Genomic DNA, 19,164 nt, shown 5'->3' on the forward strand with positions numbered 1-19,164 from the left:
TGAATACTGTTTTGTTATAAGAGGGGGAAAAAAAGGGGGGCAGTGCATGTTAGAGGGGGGCACAGAGTAGGTGATTTGGGAAATCTCTACTTTCCACATACATCAGCCAGTGGGGGAAGGAAGAGGGCAGTGTGTCTGGGAAATGAGGATAAAAAGGGGGCTGCATCCACCAACAATTTGAGAGACCCCATGACCTCTTCCTTTATTCGAATAATGTTCGAATAACTCTCCTGTCTCCCTTTTGGAGATAAACCTGCAGCGTTGTGAATTTTACCAGCCACTAAGCACCACATCCACGAGTTTCTGGAACACGCTTGACTGTTGGCAAATCAAACCCTTCCCTGGGCAGCCTGCCCCAACGCTTCGCTGCCCTTTCCGTGAAGAATTTCCCAACGCCAACACCCGAACGAGCGCTCCATCGGCAGGCACCGCTCGCGGCCGCTCCGTGAGGGGAAGGCCCGGGCCGGGCGAGGCCGAGCGGCCGCTCCCGCCGCCCGCCACGAGGGGGCGCCGCCGCCCCGCCCGCGCCGCCTCAGGCGCCGCCGCCGGATGGGGCCGGGGCCGCGGAAAAGCGGGGCGAAAACCGAGTGAAAAACGGAGTGTAAAAGGAAACTAAAGGTCAGTACACCTCACAGGAAATGCCTTCCCAATATCCTTCTCCAGACGAAATATTTCTAAGAGCCTGTTAAATAAAAAAAAAAAAAAAAAAGTAAATGTCTTAAATAACATTTTTTTTAACATATTCTTATTTTTGACCTTGATTCCAAATATTAAAAAGAACGTGTGAATGTGAGCGTTCCCCGAGTCACCGTTGTGGTGCAGGAGAACTTAGTGTTTTACTTCAAAAACCGTGATGAATAGCTGTTTCTGAGTTCGGACTGAAACAGCTTCTTGTTTATGTTTTAATGAAAAAAAATAAAGATAGTTTGTCACTTTGGTGTAAAAAAATAAAGGATATCTATGAGTACTACTGATTTGTTTTCAAATAATGGGAGTAATATGCAGAGAAATGTAATACAGCTGAAAAGTCAAGCCTGTGAAGCACATCTTTGCTTTTTTTTCGTGGAGTAAAAAAGATTATTTCACTCATTAAGTATTAATGTAAATGAAACAGATTTGAGTTTAATGAACAAAATAAGATTTTTTTTTTTTAAGTAGTTCTTAACAAATTTCTGGCCAGCTCTGTGAGTTCCACTGTATCAGCAATAGCCTGGAAATTTCTCAGTTTCAGGGATTGTTCCTTTATTTCTTAACACTTCTGGGAGTCTATTTCTCTCTACCTAGATAAGAATGCCTTAATTATGGTTATTCTGTAGAGAGTGATGGAATACAGGTTTCTGTGCCCACACTTGCTCTCAGCAATGCTGCTTTTAATGACCTTAAGCCATGTTACAGAGAGTAATCACTAAGTTCTACCTAAAATTGTTTGGATTTTTTTTTTTTGGTTCCTTTTCTGGAATAAAAAATTATGTTTCAGTTAAGAAAAAAAATAACGTTGCCAGGGGAAAAAAAAATCATTCAATGCACTGATTTTTCAGCACAATCCTAAAGAATTCTCCAAGAGGTTAAAACTACTGAGCTGAATGAGTTCCTTATCTTCTCCCATTCCTTTTAAATAAACACGTACCTGAAACAAAAGAGTATCTGCCTTAATGAAATACTAAAGAGAAATTGCCTGTTTTTAAATATGCCTTTGATTTTCAAACCTTTAGAATTTCTATATTCAAACAGTTCTCTGCTATCACAAAAGCTGAATCCCGGCCATTTTTGAGGGGGAGGTAAAATCCTGATTCCAGCAAGGAAGATGCTGCACGCTGTGATGGATGGCAGGAGAGCAAGCCTGGAGCTCACACAGTGGGAATGGGGTCAGTGATGTCCTCCACTACCAGCAGGAAAGGAGCAAAACCCGGGGAGAGACAAAGGACACAGCCCAGAGTCCCCACAGAGAGCCCTGGGTAAAGCCCACCCGAGGGTATCACGGGCAACTTTGAGCTGAAGGAGATGGCCCTGATCTGCTTTTTGCTTCTTGGCTACTGATTGCCAAACCACCCTCAAACTCTGCAGGTATTTATACAAGACCCGCTGTTTTCAAGGGGGCTGGGGACCCCTGTTCAGCAGAAATTAATACATTATTTAATTTGGAAAGCATATTAAATTCCTTTTTTAGTTCATTACACTTCACTCCCCGGTGAAAGCAGCTCTGTCATTACAAGTAAGATTGCTTTGATATTTACCTGAGCTCAAAAAAATGCCATTTCTCAATCTTACTGAAGACGACAAGTAATAATTAGGAGGGGGAACACTGTCTGAGGAATAAAGGATAATAACAAAGGCAGCATTGCATCTGTTGTTAAAATACTGCAATAAAAAAAGACTAGGCATGTACCATCCCATTTTCTCTTACAAAGGGTATGGATTGAAGGCTGATTAATATCTTGTATGGCATTACCACCAGCTTTTTTAAACGAATGTTCTTGCCAGGTCACATTTGGGAGGTGAAAGGAATATATTTATTTTTAAATTTCTGTCACAATAAAGTTAAAACAGCTCAGGTATGTACGTGTGCACTTTGTAGTGACTCACGTATCACACTCTTCCAATAAGGATGCACATCCATCAGGGATCAGGGGAGGCAGCAGGGCAGAAAGCAAGCACAGGCATGATGTTCCAGGTGCAGGGTGAACACAGGGTTCCTTCTCTGTGGCTTTGTTCACCCCTCATCATTTGCCACAGCTGTTTTATCATAAACTTCTCAGATGCAGAGACCCTTCCTCCCCATGAGCACAGAGTGCCTAGAGGTGGAGTTTTGATACCAGCCTAGGCTGCCATGCCCTACTCTGATGCAAATAATGAATGAAAAGCTTATATTGTGTCTTCATGCTGAAGACAGCACCTCAAACGCAATCATGATAAATGAAAAACAATCTCTCTCATTTTATTCAGGTCTTTTTTTGTTCTGCCAAAGCCACAAACAAAGCAGGAAAGAAGAAGGTAAAAATAGCACATTTAGTCTTGCACTCCTAGTAAGGGTTTGATGACAGCCACACACAGTGCATTATATATACTTCATTTTCCAGCTAATAACACGAACTATTCATTCCTTTCCAACACACTACACATTCCAAAAATATTTCATGTATGTTTAATATGCTGATTATTTCCTCCATCGTTTTACTAAAGGCAAACTAAATAGACCTAATGATTCCTTCCAGTTGTATAATCCCTTTCATCCAAAGGTCCTAAGGCACACTAGAGTTGTTAATTTGCCATGAAAAACACCCTGCCATAGAGCTGTGCTAATAAATGATTTTGGTAGCTGAATCTAATATACATTTGGCTTCAGAATGACCCACAGTTATACTTTTAACTTTAAGGAAAGGGAAAATATTCCTTTTCAAGTGAAAGGAAACATTTTATTTGACCTGAAGTGTTTTGTTTCTGAGGAATGAAGATTTGGAAAGAAGTGGCCAGATTCATAAGCAAAGTTATTAAAATGAAGTTGAGGTTATTATTTGGGCTTGTGTGGTTTAATGGTTAGGACAGTTTTGGAGAAAAAGAAAAAATATGAAAGGGGATTTGAAGGTAGGTGTATTCCAAAATATCTTCTTTCTACGTAGGGCTTTTCCTGGAAAGCAAAGAATCCATTAACCTCTCCAGAACCAAGCATCAAAAGTACAAACTCAGGTTTACCTCACAGGGACTTTAGGTCCAAGAAAAAATTTAAGGGCAAATCTGAGCATCGCTTAGAAATCCTTTGTGTAGCAACTCAAATCTCCAATTTAGATATATTTTTCCCTCTCCCAGTAGTTTGTTTATGCTCCTTTTTCATCATCCCTCTAGAATTGGGTTTTTCAGAGAAAAAAAGCTTATTTATTCTATTCTTTATTCAGTTCCTTTTTTGTCAAAGTAGATCAAGGCATAAGATTTCATTACTCAAAACAAGTTACTAAACACTGAGTTCTGATGTTAACATCAATGAAAGTTGCACCCAGAATCACTTATTGGTGGAACTGAGTCTAGACCAGAGAATCTTCCTCTGTGGTGACTTTGCTACAGCACAGGTGCCTCACCAGCTGCAGAATTAACAGGTCTAGGTGTTTTTTTATACTTTGTTTTTGGATAGTGATAAACACAATTCATTTTGTAGATTTTCTTTTATGTGGTTTAACAGTGTGGGAAGTAATGAAACAAAATTAGGAGAGTAATCAGGAAAAGAATTTAACAAATAACAAATTTAGGAATCTGTAAATCATTGCCTAATATACATGCAGAATGTCGTAGGAATTTTGTAGACAAAGCACCCAACTTTGTAAAATCTTCTGACTAAGCATCCCCTTAGCAGATTTAATCTCAGCATGTTTGCAGCATGTTTAATGACATTTTCCTCTCAGATGCTATTGCTTTGTGATTTGGGTCTCTTGAAGATTAATTTATCTTCTATTCTCTTGTTCCAGATCCATAATTAGGGTCCTTCTATTAATCTGGGCATGGTGCAAGTGCTGAGAAAGAATTAAAGCCTGCTCCATAGAGCTTACAGGGACACTGCAACTCCATCTTGTTTTCTTCTTTTACCCTGAATTTTAAGTACCTGACTTGTTATTGCTCAGATATAGACAAACCTAGCTCTAATTCATTACATTCACAGTAAAATCCAAAACCATGAAGGTTACAGTGTGGGGACAGACCTCATTTCACAGTGTCCCATTACAGTCATGCATTCTTAGTGCAAGTACACTTTCGCTTTAACCCTAACACCATCAGTTATCAAAAAGATATTTTTATGCCACTGTCATTTCATCCACTTTAGAGGAATAACTCAAATATTTCCTGATCCAGTTCACTGAGCTCTTGCCTTTTTAAAGGATTTGCATCACTGAAACTAAGTGAAGATTCTTCCAACTTCCAGACCTATTTCAACAGCTACAAGTGTGCCTCTCAGCCCATTTTGCTTTGTGTTTTGAATAATATCCAAATTTTAGGTCTCAAGTGAGACTTTTGGTAGTTGATTGGGAGTTTATTTGTTTTTGTTTAGTCTTACTTTTACAAAGTTCCCAACATTACTGCCAAATGGATTCACATTGTGTGAACCCTAGAGGACCTTAACAGAGTGCCCAAATTCTGAATGTTAGAATGTAGAAATGTTATTAAGGCATCCCTATTTGTGAATTGGCCTGCCCATGTACCAATAAATGTATTGAGTGCTTGCCACTGTCCAAAATGCAGATACAGATGTGACCTCTGCATCCAGAGCTCCTTGTTCTTTCAAGAAACACAGTAAAACTGAGAGAAGTATCCAACTTCTCCATCCATACACACTGGTACAGAACTGTTTTTTCAACTGCCTTGTGCTAAGTTAAAATATCCTCAAACACAAACTTGTAGAGCTCCTTGAAAGCAGTTTACTTACATTATTTTATGTGTTCACAGGATACATACACATGGTATTTTTGCAGGCCATGATCTGGACCACAGAAGACAGGAGAAGAAAATCTCCTGCCACCTGTAACCTTAAACCCATGGAATCTTAAGGGAGTGCTGGTATACGAAAGCATTACACCCAATGAAAACAGTAGAAATTGAGGCAACATTATCAGGTATGTCAGTGAGGGGAGATAAAAAGGGTGTGTAACAATAAAACAGATAAAAATCATGTCCACAAACATTAGAAGCTTCTTTCTAGTGTTTTCACTTGTGCAATCATGTTCTCAGTGTGCGCTTGCACATCTATCTCTCCCAGAGTACCTCCACAAGTCATTAACAGTTTTTAACAAATTTGCCAGGCAGCCAGGCTCCAGATCAACCAAAATTTTCAAGCATTAGTAAATTAAGTGACCAGAAACATAACCAATATCTCTGCTAAGGAAAAGAGGGTTATTTAGATTAGGATATTTTTAGATGTCAAGGATCCATGTGTGCAAGAGTGACCATACAAACATCTCAACCATGACAGAGTTTTCAGTCAGAGATTGCTCTTCCTTGGGACACCACAGCGAACAATAAGATGTACATCTCCATAAAGCACCGGCCTAGTTTTGATATTTAAGGGCTGGACTGTTTATTTTGGACATTTAATATCATTAATGGCAAGATTCAGAAGAATGAGATTCCTGCAGAGTGCAGCTGCTAAGTGAGGCGGCAAGGCACAACATCAAGTACAATGTTCCAGGCACATGGGCTTGGTTTAAGAGAGCAGGGAAGGAGGATGGTCCATACCAGTTTGTAGAAGCAGAGTGTTTGCTGGGTTCAAGCTGTCAGAAATGTCACCAGACAGGGACTAAGTGCTGAAAGGCAACTGATGACATTCTGCTCAGTGTGAAAACTGATACAACAATTTCAAGTGGAGAGGGTAAGAGAGACTGAGCTTTGGGACTGACATCCAAGGACTGTGGCTTCTAGTGGCTTAGCTTGAATAAGCAAGGTTGCTGTTATAAAGCCAAAGGAGAACAGATTGTAGTATCTATGACATGAGACACAGTATGGCAAGGACCCCTATTTTAGCAAGAGAAGAAGCCAGTCATGTTTTGAAGAAATATTTGGCAGAGCAGGGAAGAAAAGGAGAGAGGTGTCAGACCATGCCTCTCAAGTTGTGAACCCCTTAGACTTGTTTGGCTTCAGCCTGCTTGTTATCCTCTCTCTGCATATGATACCACCTTTCACATGATTAGCAAAAGCAGCTATGTCACCTCTGCTTGAAGGGAGGAAAGTCAAACATATGGCATCCCTCTCAGAAACAGGAAGGCATTTAAGGATTAATTAATTATCTAGAAATATTAGCAAACCCTACCTTTGCTAAGTGGTAAAAAGGTTGTTAGATGTTTTAATTATATGGGATGACTACTCTGCAGAAATGTACGTGTTGAGGTTTGACCAAGAGCCATTGAAAGTGGAGGAAATACAAAGCTGCTTAGAAAACAAAAAGTAAGTGTTGAAAAAGATGAGACTGGAGAAATGATCTGCCTTGAGAAGGGAAGTCTGTGCAGGGAAAAATGAAAAGGGCAAAAGTTAAAAATGTAAAGAGCATATATTTAAATTAGATTTTCAGGGTGAAGTTTCAAATAAACAACCACTGATCTCAAACAGATTGCAGGAAAATATCAGGGAACGTAGGTACAGGAATACACACAGTCACAATCTCAGCTGTGTGTGTGTACAGGAAAGAGCCATATAGGAGAAGTAACAGGGAAAACAGCAAAGGTGTTTGGCAGCTGCCAGGTGGGAAAGGGGACATGAAAAGAACAGCCATGGAAGTTCAGTACTATGGAGATCACCTGCAGGAAGAGCACCTCAGTCAGAAGGAATTCTTAGAGAGGTGGCGTCTCTTGAATATTGCTGCAAAATAAGGAATTAGCATAAAGTGGCCCAACTTCCAGCTGGATTTGAGTATGTACAGCAGCAGAGAGGGATGTTGTACTGCACAGGTTTTACCAGACAGTGACAAAAAGCCAAGTCAGTCAGAAGGACCAGACTGGACAACTGAGACCCTTGGTGTCACACAGCAGGTATAAAGTGGCCAGGATTAAAGACAAGCAAAATGCAAAGGGTTGAGTCTCATTTGCTCTATCAAAACCTGCAGGAAAGGGGTAACAAAATTAACACTAAGGCAGAAAAAGGGAAAAAAATTTTTCCTGTACATCACAAAGAGCAACAAAAAATTAAGTAAAAAAGATGGAGCTGAAAAGATGAAATCAATGCATGAAGCAGAAATGGGACCAATACTTCAGGATTAGTAAGAAAAGGTATCTTAGGATGAGTATCTGGTCTGAGAGCAGTTTAAGCAAAGTGACAAGAGCCAAATAAATGCGTCTGTGTATCTTCAACCCCACAACCAGGTTACCCTCCAATATACTACTTCTTTGTAAAAGCCATTCTTTTAAGAAACAGTATTCTCACACCTGCATGGGTGTTGAATGTGTGGTATTTTCTGTCAGAAAAAGTACAGTTTTCAAGAGTGCAAATGTGAGTTAGCATTCTCCCTTGTAATACTTTATAAATAAGGTTAGCTTGCCCTCCTACACACAGTACATTTAACATGTTGAAGACAAATTGACTCAATAAAATCTCCTGTCTCAGAAAATAGCAAGAACAACATGTTGATGACATTGAAACAGTAAAAGATTGTATTCTAAACGTTCCAGCATCTTTGACACATTATTTCCGAGGTTCTAACATCAGGGGCATGAGATTCCTATTTTCCAACCTTCATAGTATTATCTTTCATGCTTTTTCTTGGCACCATGAATAAAAAAAGTTCCTACTGTGGAATTTTCCTTTGTGCTTGTCCCTATTCCTTAACTTTAACGTGAAAGGATCCACATCTCCCTGTGCCAACATTTTTTTCTTCCCTACTGTCCATTTGCAAACAGCAAGATGACAAACAAGATCCATGCAGTGAATAAAAGAAACTAGTTCCTAAACAGTGAAAATTATTTTAGCAAGTTACACGTGTGTGTTATAACACCTGCTACCTGCTGACTCACAAATTGGCCATTGCAGGTTGCTCCAGCTGGAGGAGGGACCGATAGGTCAGCTATTTCTCTGATGCCACCCTATTGGCCTGAGCAGAAGGGAACTCAAAAGAAGACTCTCTGTATCTTTGATTCTGGACAAATAACTTTGTTTGGAATGAAATCTTCATCACTTCTACTGTCGTGTTTCTTGGAGAAGCTTTACAGCTCCTTATGGCTTACTAGAATTATAAGGGAGGCTCTAGGATCCAATTCAAGACAATTCACAGCCCTATCTGTTAACTTCACTTACTCATCACAGCAGCTTAGGACAGAAGGTTGACAGCTATATGTCACCTTCAAAAGGAAATGAAAGTCAAGGAGTTGTTCTAGAGGATTCAATACAAATTACATAATTTTAACCAGCTCTCTATAGCGTAGATCTATAGTATCTATCTATCAGATAGTATCCTATCTATTAGGGGTTTTCATGTGCTACTCCAAATTGTAGCTCAGCACACTTGTCTTTGGAGTTTTTCACTCCCTGCCCAGGTCTCCTTCAGGCTGCCTGCAGGGACACATGACTCAAGGCTCCTGAGTAGTGTCAGGTGTATGAGCAGAAATTTCTGGCTGTGGCACCCCACAGATTATGTCCTAATGAGGGGTGGGCGGGGGCAGCAGCTTCTTACTGAAAGAGCCTTTGCAATTTTGAGATTGTCAAGTACTCCCTCAAATTTTAGGATGAAAAAGGGAAAGGAACAATCTTAACCCTCGAAATGGTCTTGGTTGGACATGACAATTTATATCCAGGGCTGAACCCCAAATTATCTCCAGTGACACTGCTTGCATTCACATCAGATCCATGCAGGGCCCTATCCAAGGTTTAGCCAGTTTAAGTTTTCCAATCAAATTTGGCTCAAAAGCAAGATTTGCAGTTCAATGGAAATTTGAGGGGGCTTTTCAGACTTGATTCCAGTCCAAATCAAATCTAAGTGAGATATTTTCAGGAATTCTTCTGAACTGGAAGTTCCCCAAACCATTCAGCTGCTCAGTGATTATCACAGATAAAATGAGCATTGACTTCACAAAGCAGTGATAGGGACTCAAACTCCCAGTTCCAAGTAGTTCCATCTGTGATGTGTTCTGTGGGGAGGACATGATAATCTCCAAAGTTTGCCAGAAACTTAGGAACTATCTTAGATAGTAAGTAAAATCCAGTAAAATCAAACAGTGCCTAAGATGCTTTTAACAAATCCTCTTTTTCTGAGGAATGACACTGTTGCTACTGAAAAAGAGTCATCTCTGGCACACCCTGCAGTCCTGATCTCCACAGCTGAGAAACTCCAAGCCTCCTTTGAATGAAGGGCTCATGTGCTCTGGCTCTTGTCTCAGCACAGCACCCACACCCAAGAGCAGGGGAGTACTTCTGGCTTACACACTCAGAACATCAGCAGTGGATAGTCCCATTTATCACAGGCTGTATTTAAACATATCCAGCAAGCATAGGACATTTTGGTTTTCCTCCCTTTGGAATTATGGGCTTCTGAATGTCCACAAAAAATTCCAGGTAGAAAATTTTCCAAAGTCTTCAACCCCCAATCAAGAGTGAGGAGCACTAGCCCATGCTCCTACAGCTTCAAAAGGAGCCCAAAACACTAATTTCTGCCTTTTGTTGATAAAAAAGTCAGCTGAACTGCTAGCATCCACTCTGAATTCCTCACTATCTTATCAGAAGTTGTTGCACTGAGATGGCAGGTATTTAATACTTTTCTTAGAGTCTCATAATCTACTCAAACACTTTCAAATCAAAACTTTTTTCCTGACCTGTGTATGACTCACTCCAAAATTTCATCTCTAATTAATCCTCTGTTACATTCTGCACTACTTTGTATCTGTGAGGAAGCAACCTGGGCAGGGCTATTTCCTAAAGGAAGGTGAGCCAAGGGAAATGCTGAGGCCACCAAGGCAGGTGCCTCACTGGCCAAGCCCCATCCCACAGAACTTCAGAATACCTGTACGCACGAATCCAGAGATGGTGGCCGGGTCCAGTGAAGAATCCGGGTCCTAAGGCAAGACTGATGATGAGGCAGGTTCAGGTCAAGCTAGGAAGCCAGAGCACAGCTTCAAATCTGGCTACATAGCAGGGCTCTAACCCATAACTTGTCCAGCAAAGATTAAAAAGAGAATGAAGTGCTGAGGCTGAGCTTAAATGGAGCTCCTGTTCTCCCAAGGATTGTGGGTAGAGGGCTCAGGTAGGGCTTATCAGGGACATTAGGACTTAGTAGTGCAATCAGGGCCCTGACAATGCCTTCCCAAGTGATCTCTATGTAATTTTGGGAACTACTGCAAAATTCCCAAGCAAATAATAAATACTAGCCCTTATTAAAAATATTAGGAAGAGCTGCTTAGCAAAATCCTGCTTAAGAGAATTTTTTTCCTATGTCTCAATGGTTCTTAGCAACTTCTGCATCCATTTGTAACATGCAAAGGAGATCATACCACTTTACAACACCTCAAAATTTCCAGCAGTTTTCAAATTATGACATTGCACTACATCATTCTTTTTCAGTAGATCTAGAGCTAGCTAATAAATCTTATAGCCTACTGCTTTCCTCTCATCTTTTATACAGAGCTTGATGATAAACTCTGAGCCGTTCCACTGTGAATGCAGTTTTCACTCAGGTGAAAAAAACCTCAGGAGTTTTCACTCACACTGGGACAGATTGTATTCCAGGATGGCTGTTGCAAATGGCACAGTACTCTGGTAGCAGATTCCCTCTGTGGGAATCACTCAGTTTCTTGGGAATCCCTGGAGCAACTGTTCCACTGGATTAGCACTTCTGAAAAATACAGGCGAGGAGGAAAAAATCACCTCTCCCCAAACGTGCTCATTGCCCAGAACAATCAATTCTTTGCTCCTTTTTTGTTCAGGCTGGCATTTGCAATCAATCCCACAATGAAGTTATTTGGACAAGACATCAATACCATCAATGTTAAAGCCTCAGTCCATGCTTTTGGGTTACTACAAAACCATAGCTCCCCTTATTCCAGTCTGTGGTGGAAGTAAGTTGCCCCTCTGGTTCTGAATCTGAAGAACCACTGCTGGTGCATTCCACCAGAAACCTCTTTCCTACAAGTAGCTGTGAACATATTCTACGGTTTTTACCTCCTACAGAACATAAGATAATTTTTCCTATAAGAGTTTACCTTTGACTCTTAATAGGCTGTCATTCTCTTCAGTAATTTTAATTCTTGTATCAATACCCAGTGCCTAAACAGTAGCATCTGTGTCTAATTGAAAATGAGGTTTGCAGCCCTGGTCAGTTAACACAGAAAAGGTCAAAAGAACCATTTCATCTCTGAATAGTAAATCACGCAATGACCATTGAAATAACATTGTTTATGCAAATGTTATGTGATATCGCAAGAAAACAGGAACAACTTTTTCTGGTAGGATTAAAGTCCCTCAAAACTGCACATCTGGAAGTCTCTGGGGAGCTCTCTGGTGTCCATAGATCCTAAGAGTAGAATTTCCCTCCCCACTGTTATATGTGCCAGTCCTAAATTCATTCTTTTTAACACAATCCCCATTGCTTTGGGTGCAGTTTCAGGCCAGCAGCTTTGGGTTGATCCCAACCAATTTGTAAATATATCTTATTTTGTTCAAAGATACCAACATATGCCCAGGGTGCTATTTAGGTGCAGTGAGTAAGCCAGGAGTAGTCCTGGACCAAAGCCTCCGTTAGCAATGCCTCAAATGTAGCTGCCCACTATGACAATCAAAGGCCACCACATTGAATGCTGCAAACCTTGCTTGCAGTAAAAGCATTTTCTCTCATTTTTAGGGCCAATTTCTATTGCCAGTCTTCACTTAGTATTCAGTCTGAAAATCAGATTAAATTTTTACGGAGTCCTGGGAATCATCTATTCATGGAAACTCAGAGCAAGCCTTTTAAAGTGCTCAGGGTAGTTTCTACACAGGAACCAAATCTGCCATGGTTTTTTTTTTCTAACAAGAATTATGGTTGACACACAAGAACAGCTGAAGGCTCAGTTATGCCCTTCTGATATGTTTTTTCCATGTCCTTTGTGGCCTCTTCTTTCTTTGCTTGATGGCAAAAACAGATGAGGTGGGTGTTTGATGTGCTGTTTCTCCCTCTGAGGGCCTGGAGCTGGCTTGGAACACTGCAGCCTTGATCTTTGCTGAATCAAGTAGAAAATCATGACACTCAACCAAAAGGTCTTTTGGGCCATTTTGCAACTGGCTGTTTAAAGCAACAGTACTGTATGAGAACAAATCTAACAGAAACCTCCAAGTCCATCTCTTTAGTGTTTCCACTATACAACTATGCTTTTTCTCCAGTGGATTTACATTTTTATGTTTTACATGCCTCCCTTTTTTCCTTTTTGCTGTTCACTCCACTTTAGCCACATTAGCAGGCATATAAAAGATCACCCCAGCTCTAGACCTACAAAAAATCCTGCTTTAAACTTTGTCTAAAATATGATTTCAGCCAAAGTTTTCTTCCTCTGGAAAATTATCATCATATTGAGCTGCTTTTGGTATTGTAGGACAATTTGTTCAGAGTTGTAAATTACTTACTCCACAGAACTTACATATTTACTTACAGTATGTACTGAACAGTTCCTCAGAGAATTTGGCACAGGCTGGATTTATAAGGTACCACCTGTCAGCTAACAGTCACCATGATTCACCCAAATTGCACAAGCAGACAGACTTAGTCTGTTTAGCCAGGCTGGCCTAAGGGTATGGTCAAATACAGGCTTAGGAGGGTTCTGGCTTTTCCATTTTGAATATGGTGTCCCTTGTTTCTGGCTAGTTGTGCAACAGCCTTTATTTTCTTCTGTCAGCATTTAGTCAAACCATTCCTCTGCATTACTGTAAATTTGCTTTGTCTTGTAAGCCAACTGTGTTACTTTTAAGGATGTCTTGAAGGACGAGACAGGCTCTCTTGCCAGCCTCAGAGCTGTGCTAACAGAGCTCATGGCAGGCAGTTCTCAGCCTCCTTAGGAGTGCTTGCTTCCCATCCTAGAACACTGCTGCAAGAAATGAGAGGTTTATGGGGAAATTCTATTGCTTTTCCATGAGCCAGTAACTTCTTCACTGGCCTTGATCCAGAGAAATATATATATATATATATATATATATATTCATCTCCTGATAGTTTATCTGCTTCAATGGTGTATGTGCATTCCACAAATTTCCACAGTGACCTGCAAGTGAGGTGAGGACTCTGAGGACTCTGGTTTTTGCCTCTTCCTGACTCCTGGCTGTCCTCTAGCCACTACAGACATTAAGCCTAAGACTCAAGGCTTCCTCAAAGCTCAGGAGAATGCCATGTCCTTCTGGTGGCCAAGGCATGCAGTGCTGTCCAGACTGTATATTCTGACCCCCAACATTTTTGTTCCTTATCCAGCCATCCCCTGCGTGGGGGACAGCAGATCTCTTGTGGGAGAAGCTAATCATTCCCTTTATGCTTAACCCAAAGGTGCAACAGAAGGGGAAACCCTGGAGGCCTTTCCCCAGCTGTAAGAGATGCTGGATGCTGGACTCCTCTCGCCGAAGGTCAAACACTGCAGTCACTGGAGTGCCAGGAAAGGAAAGGAAGTCTGCTCATGTTTCTCACTAAATGATAGATCCACACTTCCCTTACCTCTGAATTTCCTTGTCGTGATGGGTTTATTTGACTGAATTGTGTGCTTCTCTGATTTAATTGTTATGTTATTAGGGTGAGTAAAATAAAGCTGCAGCTTTTCTTTTGCTGTATTAGTGCAGTTTAATTACATTTGGGAAAGGCAAAAAGGAGAGTGGGAGCTTGCCAACATTAATGCTGTCTGTCATTCACAGCCCATTGATGACAAGGAGTTGAAAGCTTGGCAGTTACTCTGGTAATCAGCAACCTGGCTGATGACGAATGGAAAAGATTATGTGAAATTTCCTGAAAGGGGGAAAAAAGGAGAGTTCTCCAAAGAAATAAAATGCAAAATGAGAACAAAGGGCAAAAAAACCAAACCCCAACTTCTAAATCCAACACTAAATCCTTTTTATAATGTTTACATGAAAGACCCTACATGAAGCAGATGTAATAAATGAAAATTTTCCAATAGTGAACTGTGTTTAATGCCTATAAAAGGAATATGTTCCTAAAATAGGAGCACAAATATGTCCACTTGATTGTTGAAATGGACTTTTTCCCCTCAGCTGAAAAATACATATCACTGATAGAAACCAACCAGCCAAATAAAAAACCTTTTATTGCTATAGATGGCGTCCCAGTAATTTTTTTTCATTTACAACACTGAGAAGCAGCTCATCTTTTAGTGCCATTCCAAATATATATTTCTACAGTTTTCAAAATGCAAATACTTTGTTTTCTTTTTTTTTTTTCCTCTCTACTTCATTTTCTATTTTTAATACATGAGGATGTAGATATTTTATCTTACTATTAGGAACATAAGCAACTGCTATTCAGGTTTTAGAGTCATTTGCAGTATCTCAGCCTCTGACATAGCAGTAAAGTTCAAGAAAAACTCATGTTAAATGAGACTTGGAATTACATCAGTGTTTAAGGAGAAATTCTACAGGAGAAATTCCACATGGTTTTGTTGTGTCCTGTAATGCACATTATTTGTGACATTTCTCATTTGTCTTAATTAAAAGCTGAATATTATTCCAAAGCGTTTTTTATTGGCATCTTTGGGAAGAAACAATGATGGCTTGTTTGAGGTTTTGTCCCATCATTTTTCAGTAGCTGCTGGATATACCTACTCAGTTTCACAAGTCACAGAATTGCACTTTGGTATTCAAGACTTCAGCTTTTCACTTTGCTCACAATGGGGAAATGAAAAGGTCCTCTGGTATCTATAGTATTATTAGACCATATTTTTAAGAACAAGAAAAACCCATACAATTGGGCAATGTGCAATTGTTTGCTGGGCATGCAAGCAATTGTGAGGCTTTTGTTCCTTCTGTTTTGCCAAACACAGCATAGGACAAGAAAGAAACAAATGGCTTTTAATCACGACATTAAGCAACTCGGGCAATTTAAAGTTTACCAGCAGGCAATGTTGACTGTGCAGGGCTGTGAACAGGGAATTTCTGTCTCACATTGCTGAACAGATACATCACTATGTGGCTCCAGGCTTTTTCCGCACAGGCAGAGTACCACAGCTCCGTATTTTATGAGGATTTGCAGGGAACACCTAACCCCAGCTGAAAGGAGATCGCTAAGGTTTACTGCAATACAACACGAGGCTGATTTGATTGGTAAGTTTAGTGTTAAGAATTAGCTGTTTATTTATTAGCTTAAAAATATCACACAGGTTAGAGACCTTCTCCCCGCTAAAGAAATGACAATGCATTATTAGTCATTCATCAGACCCACTTCCAAATTTCTGTGGAAAAGATGTAAAATTTAGCAAAAAAACCCTTTAAACTTTTATCCTTGTGTGTGTGTTAGCAGTGTGAAGCTCCACTGCCTGAGGAACAGATCTTTCCATCCTGGACAACACATCATTCTCTCCGTGTGATAACCATGCCCAGGCACAGCCTGATGTTCCTCTGTATTTGTCCGAGTTTCATGGACATGCAGCCATGCCTCAGAGCTCAGGTGCACCACATACCCTCCTGTCCTGGAAAAGACCACCCAGATGCATGCATCAGCGGCTCCTTGCACTCGTGCATTCCATCTGATGTCTCAGGAAAGCACCTGGGAGGTGCAGGCTGGAGTGCACAGGCACAGACGAGCTCTGCAGGGCATGTGCAGGAAGTCTGACATGTCCCACAAGTGATGGGGAACAGAGAACCTGCGAGGGGATGGATGGCACATTTCAGAGCTGGAGGCTGTCACTCAGCCATGATCTACTGCTCCTCTTCTGCTCTGACACTGTGCTGACAGAAGTCTGCACTAACTCTTATCTGGAAAAACTGCTCAAGAAACATTAAAAAAAAATCCTAAACTGGGCTGGATTTTTCATTTAATGGGTGGTTTTGAAGCACAAGTTTAATTTAAACTACACATTAATAGTTGCCAACCAGCAAGAAGCCAAATTAAGTACAAAAATTCTGCCGAAATGATGCACTGCTATACAGGTTTATGTTTATTATCTATTTCTGCCTTCCCCAGTGATCGTCTGAACTTCATTTGCCCAACTGCCTTTCACTTTAGATAAGAGGATCATTTCCTCTCCTATCAGTTGAAATTAATTTTTGTCTGTTGCTACCTAAGTGCTCACATAGAGCATTTTCCATCTTCAAAAATAATAATTCAAAAATGATACATAAAAGCCCTTCCACCTTGAAGTAACAATCTGTACAACCAAAGCTAACTATTTAGGGGTCCCTTGCTTCATTATCCCAGAATCTGATTAAAATGCCTACAAATAGGGATTGTCCTTGCTGGACAACATAATTCCATAGTATCTTCCCCAAAAATTTTTTATTTAAAACACAAAAAAATCACGTAACATTGTCTCTTCAATTGACATAAAGAGATGTTTGCTGTTCCTGAGCTTCAGAGGGTGACACCACCAGCCTGACTGAGTGCCGTGGCTAAGCAGATGGAACAGGATGTAACTGATGCAGGAAAGCAATTTTTGAGAGCTGCAGTTTCTTTTGCAGGCAGGGTGAATATCTTTGTTTCAATCCATTTGAGTAGTTCAGTTAAGGACTATTAAAGCTGAAAAACCAACATTAAAGAAGAAAAAGTAAGATTGCCTATTTTCCTCTGTCAATCTACAGCTAAACCCAAGTGTGAGAGGATAAGATCTTTCTCTAAGATTGTCAACGCCATGGCTACCGGAAGCCTCCAATTTAATTCCCCTTCTAGGGGCCATTATTTCAGTTATTTCATAAAATATTTTAAAATGCAAAGATACTTTTGAAATGCATCAAGCGTTTTAAGATAGTTTTAATGAACAATTTTAAGTGACCTCAAATAAATTTTAGTTGAATGTCAGTTTTTATACAAAGACAACTTGATGCAAATCATAAACAACTAAAAATGTCAAGTACTGTTCACCATTTTGTGACAATAGAGGATAATAAATTATTTTTTAAATAAAATATTTTAAACCTAAACCAGATGTATTTAATGTGTATAGATATGATGTTAACTCTATAGATACATTAACTCTCACTAGAAAGAGAAAAATGGCCAGATCTGCTAATACTGACCAGCTGATTTCTGTTTACACGTTCACCAGAAAAGAAAAATCCAGTTCTCTTACAAAAGACAACTAAAATTTAAAAAGTGAAAAGAAGATCTAAATTATCAATATCAAATCTTTCTCATTGTTCTTTTAAGGAATAGTTGAAATTGAGGATTTTCATTTTTCTGTGAAAATTAAGGATTTGCATCCAGCCACCCTTGCCTCACCTGGAACATTTAATCAACATTTTTTAATATTAAAGACAAAAATAAATAAGAACAATGCTTAGCACATTTTATTCTTTCTTACTTTTTTTTTTTTTAAGTAGGAATTTATTACTCATATTTCCCGTGGGGAAACCACACAACCTCAAGATTTCCAAAAAAAGGTGCCTGTAATTACTTTTCTAAGCTTGCATTCATGCATCTGAATAAGTGAATTGATTGTGAGTATGTTCTGCAGCTTCTAATAGGTCCTAACCATTAGGCCGATCAAAAATTTCCCAAGCACATTTATATTGTTGCAAAAGCGCTGACAGGTCAAGAAGCAAACTTTCAAGATAAATACGTATGTTTTGCCAGCAATGGAAGCTGTGGGGGAAAGTTTTCAGGTCCAGTTTTGGAGATCTGAGCCTCTGCTCAGGGCACGGGAACTTCTCGTGGGGTCCCCCTGGCCCGGGCAAAGCCTGAGTGCGAGTTTGGCTCTGCTCGGCAGTACAGGACCGTGTGCGGGGCTCGATGGCTTCTTTTCTTTCCTCCAGAACCCTTCCCAAGGCTCTCTGTTCCACCCTGACCTGGAAGAGATGTGGAAAGTGCAATTATTCTGTCCAGAATGGGTATTTTCCAGCTCGGGATTTTCAGACTGCTGTTTGATCAGCACTAAGTCACCATGTGTACCCAACCCAGATGTAACTCCACTAATCGTTGCTCGATATCCAGCACGCTTGCTTGCCTAGCAGGCGAAACGGGAACGTGCGAGCAGGAATTAAATTTATTCTTGTAAGGATTTGAAATTTTTTCATTTGAGAATCGCTCTGCAGTTGTGCAGTAAAGCCCTTTACATGTAATTCGCCTCTCCTCAATGCATGCGTTTAACTCTCTTGCTCTCTACTCATAATATCATAGGAGTGCAATATTATATATTTATGATTCTACGATGGCCTGATTTCAAAGCCGAGGGAAGATGTGCGTGCTCGGTGCCTCTGAGAAACACACCAGGCGCTGTCAGGGAAGGGACCTTCCCTCGGCCACCCCCGTGTCCCCCTGCACCCAGCCAGGGCCGGACCTCCGGAGTCCCCCCGGCGACCTTCTCGCCCCCCAGCACCTGCGCTGCCGAAGGGACGGGCAGCGGCTCTCTTGGCCGTGGGCGCTGCCCGGAGAGTCCCCCCGCAGACCCGGCGCCAAACTTCCCCCTGACCGCCGCGGGAAGGAGGGAGCCAGCAGCACCCCATCCCCCGAAAGGCCGGCGCGGAGTGTCCCGCCTGCGGACCGCACGCACCCGCTCCCCGAGGCCGCCGTGCCCCGGGCCGCGCAGCCTCCCCTCACGCCGG

Source organism: Zonotrichia leucophrys, chromosome 1A, assembly GCF_028769735.1.
Source record: "Zonotrichia leucophrys gambelii isolate GWCS_2022_RI chromosome 1A, RI_Zleu_2.0, whole genome shotgun sequence".
Lineage (NCBI taxonomy): Eukaryota > Metazoa > Chordata > Aves > Passeriformes > Passerellidae > Zonotrichia > Zonotrichia leucophrys.